Source organism: Ricinus communis, chromosome 1, assembly GCF_019578655.1.
Source record: "Ricinus communis isolate WT05 ecotype wild-type chromosome 1, ASM1957865v1, whole genome shotgun sequence".
Classification (NCBI taxonomy): Eukaryota; Viridiplantae; Streptophyta; class Magnoliopsida; order Malpighiales; family Euphorbiaceae; genus Ricinus; species Ricinus communis.
In genome coordinates, this window is record NC_063256.1 from 15344794 (window position 1) to 15354235 (window position 9442).

General features: G+C 38.7%; 2 pseudogenes; both read right to left on the minus strand.

Annotated features, from left to right (window-relative positions):
- Positions 1-6460: 6460 nt before the first annotated feature.
- Positions 6461-6567, minus strand: LOC112536481 (annotated as a pseudogene).
- A 1910-nt stretch (positions 6568-8477) lies between these two features.
- LOC112536485 lies at positions 8478-8584 on the minus strand (annotated as a pseudogene).
- Positions 8585-9442: the final 858 nt, after the last annotated feature.

The window sequence follows — 9442 nt, forward strand, 5'->3', positions numbered from 1 at the left end:
TATATTAGAAAAGAACCCGGCAAGAGGGGTATATCTTTCAAAATAAGAAAACAACCCCAAAAAGAGATATATTTGTCAATATTAGAAAACAACCCCATAAGAGGAGTATATTTGTCAATATGAGAAAATAACCCCGTAAGAGGGGTATACTTGTTAATATGAGAAAACAACCCCGTAAGAGGGATATATTTGTCAATATTAGAAAACAAACCCGTAAGAGGGGTATATTTGTATATATTAGAAAAGAACCCGGCAAGAGGGGTATATCTTTCAAAATAAGAAAACAACCCCAAAAAGAGATATATTTGTCAATATTAGAAAACAACCCCATAAGAGGAGTATATTTGTCAATATGAGAAAATAACCCCGTAAGAGGGGTATACTTGTTAATATGAGAAAACAACCCCGTAAGAGGGATATATTTTTCAATATTAGAAAACAACCCCGTAAGAGGGCTATATCCTTCAACCTGAGAAAACAACCCAAAAAAAGTGGTATTTTTTTTAATATTAGAAAACAACCCCGTAATAGGGGTATATTTGTCAATATTGAAAAATAATCCGGTAAGAGGGGTACAATTGTCAATATGAGAAAATAACTCCTTAAGAGGGGTATATTTGTCAATATTAGAACACAACCTCGTAAGAGAGGTATATTTTTCAATATAAGAAAACAACACCGTAAGAATGGTATAGGGGTACATCTGTTAACATCAGAAAACAACCAGGTAAGGGAGGTATATTTATCAATATTAGAAACAAACCCCGTAAGAGGGGAATATATTTGTCAATATTAGAAAACAACCCCCTAAAAGGGGTTTATCTTTCAATATGAGAAAACAATCCCAAAAAGTGGTATATTCTTTAATACTAGAAAACAACCCCATAAGAGGGTTATATTTGTCAATATTAGAAAATAACCCTGTAAGAGGGGTATATCTTTCAACATGAAAACAACCCCAAGAAAATGATTTATTTGTCAATATTAGAAAATAACCCCGGAAGAGGACTATATCTTTTAACATGAGAAAACAACCCCAAAAAAGTGGTATATTTGTCAATAAGAGAAAACAACCCCATAAGAGAGGTATATTTGTCAATATTAGAAAATAACCCCGTAAGAGGAGTATATATTTCAACATGAGAAAGCAACCCCAAAAAAGTGGAATATCTTTTAGTACGAGAAAACAACCGTGTAAGAGGAGTATATTTGTCAATATTGGAAAACAACCCCGTCAGAGGGGTATATTTGTGCATATGAGAAAATAACCCCGTATAAGGGGTATATCTTTCAGCATGAGAAAACAACCCCAAAACAGTGGTATATTGTCAAAATAAGAAAACAACCCCGTAAGGGGGGTATATCTTTCAACATGAGAAAACAATACCAAAAAAGTGGTATATTTGTCAATATGACAAAACAACCCCGTAAGAGGGGTATATTTGTCAACATTAGAAAACAACCCCGTAAGAGGGGTATTTTTGTCAATATTAGAAAACCACCCCGTAAGAGGGGTATATTTATCAATATTAGAAAACAACCCCGTAAGAGGGGTATATCTTTCAACATGACAAAACAACCCCAAGAAAATGACATATTTGCTAATATTAGAATACAAACCAGAAAGAGGGGTATTTTGTCATTATTAGAAAACAACCCCGTAAGATGAGTATATATTTCAATATGAGAAAGCAACCCTAAGAAAGTGGTATATCTTTTAGTACGAGAGAACAACCGCGTAAAAGGGGTATATTTGTCAATATTGGAAAACAACACTGAAAAAGGGGTATGTGTGAATATTTGAAAATAACCCCATAAGAGGGGTGTATTTGTCAATATCAGAATACGACCCCGTAAAAGTGGTATAATTTTTAATATGAGAAAACAACTCCAAAAACGTGGTATATTTTTTAATACAGAAAACAATCCTGTATGAGGGGTATATTTATCAATATTAGAAAACAACCCCATAAGAGGGGTATATGTGTCAATATTAGAAAATAAACCCGTAAGAGGGGTATATTTGTCAATATTAGAAAACAATCCCGTAAGAGGGGTATATTTGTCAATATGAGAAAATAACCTCGAAAGAGGGGTATATTTATCAATATTAGAAAACAACCCCGTAAGAGGGATATATCTTTCAACATGAGAAAACAACCCTAAAAAAATGTTATATTTGTCAATATTACAAAACAACCCTGTGAGAGGGGTATATTTGTCAATATTAGAAAACAACCCCATAAGAGGGGTATATCTTTCTACATGAGAAAACAACCCCAAAAAGGTGGTATATTTGTCAATATGAGACAACAACCCCGTTAGAGAGGTATATTTCTCAATATTGGAAATCAACCCTGTAAGAGGGTTATATCTTTCAACATGTGAAAACAACCCCAAAAAAGTTGTATATTTTTTAATACGTGAAAACAACTCAATAGGAGGGGTATATTTGTCAATATTGGGAAACAACTCCGTGAGAGGGGTATATTTATGCATATGAGAAAATAACACCGTACAAGGGGTATATTTGTCAAAATTAGAAAACAACCCTGTAAGAGGGGAATATTTGTCAATATTAGAAAACAACCCCGTAAGACGGGTATATTTGTCAATATTGGAAAACAATACTGTAAGTGGGGTATATTTGTCAATATGAGAAACTAACCCAGTATGAGGGGTATATTTGTTAATACTAGAAAACAACCCCGTAAGAGGGGTATATTTTTCAATATTAGAAAACAACCCCGTAAGAGTGGTATAGGGGTACAACTTTCCACATGAGAAAACAACCGGGTAGGAGAGGTATAATTGTCAATATTAGAAACCAACCCTGTAAGAAGGGTATATTTGTCAATATTAGAAAAAAACCACTAAGAGGGGTATATCATTCAATATGAGAAAACAATCCCAAAAAAGTGGTATATTCATTAATACTAGAAAACAACCCCGGAAGAGGGTTATATTTGTCAATATTAGAAAACAACCCCATAAGAGTGGTATATTTATCAATATTAGAAAACAACCTTGTAAGAAGGGTGTATTTGTCAATATTACAAAACAACCCCATATGAGGGGTATATCTTTCAACAAGAGAAAACATCCCCGAAACAAAGGTATATTTGTCAAAATAATAAAACAACCCCGTAAGGCGGGTATATCTTTCAACATGAAAAAATAATTCCAAAAAAGTGGTATATTTGTCAATATGACAAAACAACCCCGTAAGTGGGGTATAGTTCTCAATATTAGAAAATAACCCCGTAAGAGGGGTATTTTTGCCAATATTAGAAAACAACCCCGTAAGAGGGCTATATCTTTCAACATGAGAAAGCAACCCCAAAAAAGTGGTATATTTTTTAATACGAGAAAACAATCCCGTAAGAGCGGTATATTTATCAATATTAGAAAACAACCCCGTAAGAGGGGTATATTTGTCAATATTAGAATATAACCCCATAAGAGGGGTATGTTGGTCAATATTATAAAACAACCCCGTAAGAGGGGTATATCTTTCAACATGACAAAACAGCCCCAAAAAAGTGGTAAATTTTTTAATAAGAGAAAACAGCCCCGAAAGAGGGGTATATATTTCCACATGAGAAAACAATACCAAAAGAGTGGTATATTTGTCAATATGACAAAACAACACCATAAGAGAGGTATATTTGTCAATATTAGACAACAACCCCGTAAGAGGGATATATCTGTCAATATAAGAAAACAACCCCGTAAGAGGGCTATTTTTGTGAATATGAGAAAGTGACCCCGTAAGAGGGTTATATTTGTCAATATGAGAAAACAACCCCGAAAGAGGGGTATATATTTCAATATCAGAAAACAACCCCGTAAGAGGGATATATTTTTCAACATGAGAAAACAACCCTAGAAAAGTGGTATATTTTTTAGTAAGAGAAAACAACCCCGTAAGAGGGATATACTTTTCAATATGAGAAAACAACCCCGTAAGAGGGGTATATCTTTCAACATGAGAAAACAACCCTAAAAAAGTTGTATACCTTTTAATACGTGAAAACAATCTCGTAGAAGGTGTATATTTGTCAATATTGAAAAATAACCTCGTAAGACTGGTATATTTGTCAATATTGGAAAACAATCTTGTAAGAGAGGTATATTTGTCAATATGAGAAAATAACCCCGTAAGAGGGGTATATTTGTAGAAATTAGAAAACAACCCCGTAAGAGGGGTATATTTTTCAATATTAGGAAGCAACCCCGTAAGAACCCCGTAAGAGGCATATATTTGTCAATATGAGAAAATAACCCCGAAAGAGGGGTATATTTGTCAATATTATAAAACAACCTCGTAAGAAGGGTATGTTTGTCAATGTTAGTAAACAACCCCGTAATAGGGATATATCTTTCAACATGAGAAAACAACCCCAAAAAAATGGTATATTTGCCAATATTACAAAACAACCCTCTAAGATGGCTATATTTGTCAACATTAGAAAACAACCCCGTAAGAGGGGTATATTTGTCAATATTAGAAAATAACCCCGAAAGAGGGGTAAATATTTCAACATGAGAAAACAATACCAAAAGAGTGGTATATTTGTTAATATGAAAAAATAACCCTGTAAGAGGGGTATATTTGTCAATATTAGACAACAACCCCGTAAATAGGGGTATATTTGTTAATATTAGAAAACAACCTCGTAAGAGGGGTATTTTTGTCAATATGAGAAAGTGACCCCGTAAGAGGGGTATATTTGTCAGTATGAGAAAACAACCCCTTAAGAGGGTATATTTTTCAATATTGGAAAACAATCCCTTAAGAGGGTTATATTTGTCAATATTAGAAAATAACAATCCCCAAAAAAGTGGTATATTTTTCAATATTGGAAAACAATCCCCAAAAAAGTGGGGTATATTTTTCAATACGAGAAAACAACCCGTTAAGAGGGGTATATTTGTCAATATTGGAAAACAATCCCGTAAGAGGGGTATATTTGTCAATATTAGAGAACAACCCCTTAAGAGGGGTATATTTTTTAATATTGGAAAACAATCCCCAAAAAAGTGGCATATTTTTCAATACGAGAAAACAACCCCTTAAGAGGGGTATATTTGTCAATATTGGAAAACAATTCCGTAAGAGGGGTATATTTGTCAATATTAGAAAATAACACCGTAACAGGGGTATATTTGTCAATATCAGAAAACAAACCCGTAAGAGGGGTATATCTTTCTAGATGAGAAAACATCCCTAAAAAAGTGGTTTATTTGTCGATTTGAGAAAACAACTACGTAAGAGAGGTATATTTCTCAATATTGGAAATCAACCCCGTAAGAGGGGTATATCTTTCAAAATGAAAAAACAACCCCAATGTAGTTAATCAATCTAGCAAGTAGAATCCTCGCCAACTGGCCAGATAGGCGAGCTGGCTCGCCAGTAGTGGCTGGCTGGTGTCGAGGATTCTCGCCAACGGGCCCGATGGGCGCGCTGCCTCTGCAATGGGGGGTTGGCACGCGAGGATTCCTCACCAAGTGTCCAGATGGGCGCGCTGGCTGGTGTGCGAGGATTCTCGCCAACGGCCCCGATGGGCGCGCTGCCACGGCAATAGAGGGCTGGCACGCGAGGATTTCTCCCCAACTGGCTAGACGGCACGCTGGCTTCGCCGAAGGGCTACCTAGCGGCGAGGATTCTCACCACGTAATTACCCGCGGTCGCTTCTGCATGTTGGTCGGCACGCGAGGATTCCTCGCCAACTGGACCGACGGGCGTGCTGGCTTGCCAATAGTGGCTGCCTGGCGTGTGAGGATTCTCGCCAATGGGCCTGCAATGGAGGCTTGGTAAGCGAGGATTCCTCGCCAACTGGCCAGACAGGCACGCTGGCTCGCCAGAAGTGGATGCCTAGCGTGCGAGGATTCTCGCCACAGGCCCTATGGGGGCGCTGCCTCAGCAATGGGGGGCTGGCACGTGAGGATTTTATGCCAACGGGCTTGCGATGCTACTCGCCAGCGGGCCCGTCAAGATTTATCTGCAAGTGAGCACGGGCCCGTTAGGATTTTTTGGTGACGCAACACGGGCCCGTCAGGTTTTCTCGACGATGCAGTATAGGCGAAGGAAAGTTTCGAAGCGTAGTTGCTTGCTTAAGGACCTTTATGCCGAATATAGTCAAAATTATGCACTTTTTGGCTGGGAGCTGGGAGCACACCCCTATGCCATTGCACGTGATTCTTAGTCCAAATGATTTTTTAGGGTGTGATGTGGTTCCTCGAGAAATTTTCAAAGGATTCTCCAATCCTATAATGTGGTTCCTCGAGAAATTCAAAGGAACAGGTTCCCTAGAGTTCACATTTCTTTAGACCCAAAGACCCAAATCAGATTTAAGCTCAAGAGGAATTGGTTAATCCAATAATTTATCAAAAACCAATGATAAATCCACTGATAGCAAATACAAATGAATTAAACACAATTTAATTAGAATGAGAGATGGATCAGTTTCCTAGCTTGAATTCTCTTTTAATAAAGAAAAAGAGAAATAAAAACGCTTAGTTTGTTCAGCATCAATCATCTAAGGAAATAATAACCACTTCCACCCGGTAAGAAATTTATACTTGTCAATATTAGAAAACAACCCCATAAGAGGGGTATATATTTCAACATGAGAAAACAGCCCCCAAAAAGTGGTATATTTTTTAACATGAGAAAACAACCCCGTAAGAGGGGTATATTTGTCAATATTAGAAAACAACCCCGTACGAGGGGTATATTTGTCAATATGAGAGAACAACCCCCTAAGAGGGGTATATTTGTGAATATTAGAAAACAACCCCATAAGAGGGGTGTATCTTTCAAAATAAGGAAACAACCCTAAAAAAAGTGGTATATTTGTCAATATTAAAAATAAACCCGTAAGAGGGGTATATTTGTCAATATGAGAAAATAATCTCGTAAGAGAGGTATATTTGTCAATATGAGAAAACAACCCCGTAAGACAGATACATTTTTCAATATTAGAAAACAACCCCGTAAGAGGGGTATATCTTTCAACATGAGAAAACAACGCAAAAAAGTGGTATATTATTTAATATTAGAGAATAACCCCGTAAGAGGGGTAAATTTATCAATATTAGAAAACAATCGAGTAAGTGGGGTATATTTGTCAATATTAGAAAATAACCGCGTAAGAGGGGTATATTTTTCAATATTAGAAAGCAACCCCGAAAGAGCGGTATATTTGTCAATATTAAAAAACAACCCCGTAAGAGGGGTATATTTGTCAATATTAGAATACAACCCCGTAAGACGGGTATATCTTTCTACATGAGAAAACATCCCTAAAAAAGTGGTATATTTGTCGATATGAGAAAAAAACCACGTAAGAGAGGTATATTTCTCAATATTGGAAATCAACCCCGTAAGAGGGGTATATCTTTCAAAATAAAAAAACAACCACAATGGATTTAATCAATCTAGCAAGAAGAATCCTCGCCAACTGGCCAGATAGGTGAGCTGGCTCGCTAGTAGGGTCGGGTCAAGGCCGAGGATTCTCGCCAACGCCCGGCGGGCGCCGCCGAATGGGGTTGGCACGCGAGATTCTCGCCAACCGCCCGTATGGGCGCTACCGGGCCGTGCGAGGATTCTCGCCAACGGCCCCGATGGGCGCGCTGCCATGGCAATAGAGGGCTGGCACGCGAGGATCTCTCCCCAACTAGCCGAACGGGCACGTTGGCTTGCCAGTAGTGGCTACCTAGCGTGCGAGGATTCTCACCACAGCTAATTCCGTCGCCGCAATGGGGGCCGGCACACGAGGATTCTCGCCAACCGGATCGACGGCGCTACCGGCTTGCCAAGAGTGGTCGTCGGGCGGTGAGGATTCTCGCCAATGGGCCTGCAATGGAGGCTTGGTACGCTAGGATTCCTTGCCAACCAGCCCGATACTACCGCTCGCCGAAGTGGATGCCTCATGCGAGGGATTCTCCATACCAGCCCCGGCTGGGCGCCGAAAATGGGGCCTCGACACGCGAGGATTTTATGCCAACTAAGCTATGATGCTACTCGCCAGCAGGCTCGTCAAGATTTATCTGCAAGTGAGCACGGTCCCGTCAGGATTTATTGGTGACGCAGCACGGGCGAAGGAAAGTTTCGAAGCGAAGTTGCTTGCTTAAGGACCTTTATGCCGAATATAGTCAAAATTATGCACTTTTTGGTTGGGAGGTGGGAGCACACCCCTATGCCATTGCACATGATTCTTAGTCCAAATGATTTTTTAGGGTGTGTGTGGTTCCTCGAGAAATTTTCAAAGGATTCTCCTATCCTATAATGTGGCTCCTCGAGAAATTCAAAGGAACAGGTTCCCTAGAGTTCACATTTCTTTAGACCCAAAGACCCAAATCAGATTTAAGCTCAAGAGGAATTGGTTAATCCAATAATTTATCAAAAACCAATGACAAATCCATTGATAGCAAATACAAATGAATTAAACACAATTTAATAATAATGAGACATGGATCAATTTCCTAGCTTGAATTCCCTTTTAATAAAGAAAAAAAGAAATAAAAATGCTTAGTTTGTTCAGCATCAATCATCTAGGGAAATAATAACCACTTCCACCCGGTAAGAAATTTATACTTGTCAATATTAGAAAACAACCCCATAAGAGGGGTATATATTTCAACATGAGAAAACAGCCCCGACAAGCCCAAAGCGATGAGTCTAACGATTCAGAGCTTGAAAGCCCCATTCCAAAACCCTTCAACATCAACAGATTAGGAATCCAAGCCCCTAGATTGACCTGGAATACTCCCAGGAGTACTGCTCCAGATCTAGGAATTGAAAATAGGAACAACATCCTAACCCAGTCTAGATTCAATGCCTCCTCTGTCTGAATGGAATATAGATGGAATGTCTGAGTACAACATCCTTGGTCTCTTGCAACAGATGACCATGGCAGCCAATGCCTACAAAACCCAAAGTGGTACCTCTGATAGAGCCATTGCTAAGCTCCTGATAGCTGGATTTTCTGGCCAGTTAAAAGGATGGTGGGATTATCATCTCACTCAAGCACAGCAACTCCAAATCCTAGGTGCTATCCAAACCACAGTAGAAGGAACTCCCATACTAGATGAAATAGAAAATCCAATTAAGGATGCAGTGTCAACTCTAATCCTCACTATTTCCCTTCATTTCATAGGAGACCCTTCTCTGCTCAAAGACAAAAATGCCGAGCTCCTTAGCAACCTTACCTGTAAGAAGCTTAGCAACTTCCAAAGTTACAAAGACACTTTCCTAACCAGAGTCATGCTTAGGGAAGATTCTAGCCAACCTTTCTGGAAAGAAAAGTTCTTAGCCAGTTTACCTAAGATTTTGGGTGAAAGAGTTAGGAATACCATAAGAGAAGCCCATAACGGTCAAATCCCTTATGATTTCTACACTTATGGTGAGTTAGTTAGTCTAACCCAGAAGGAAGGA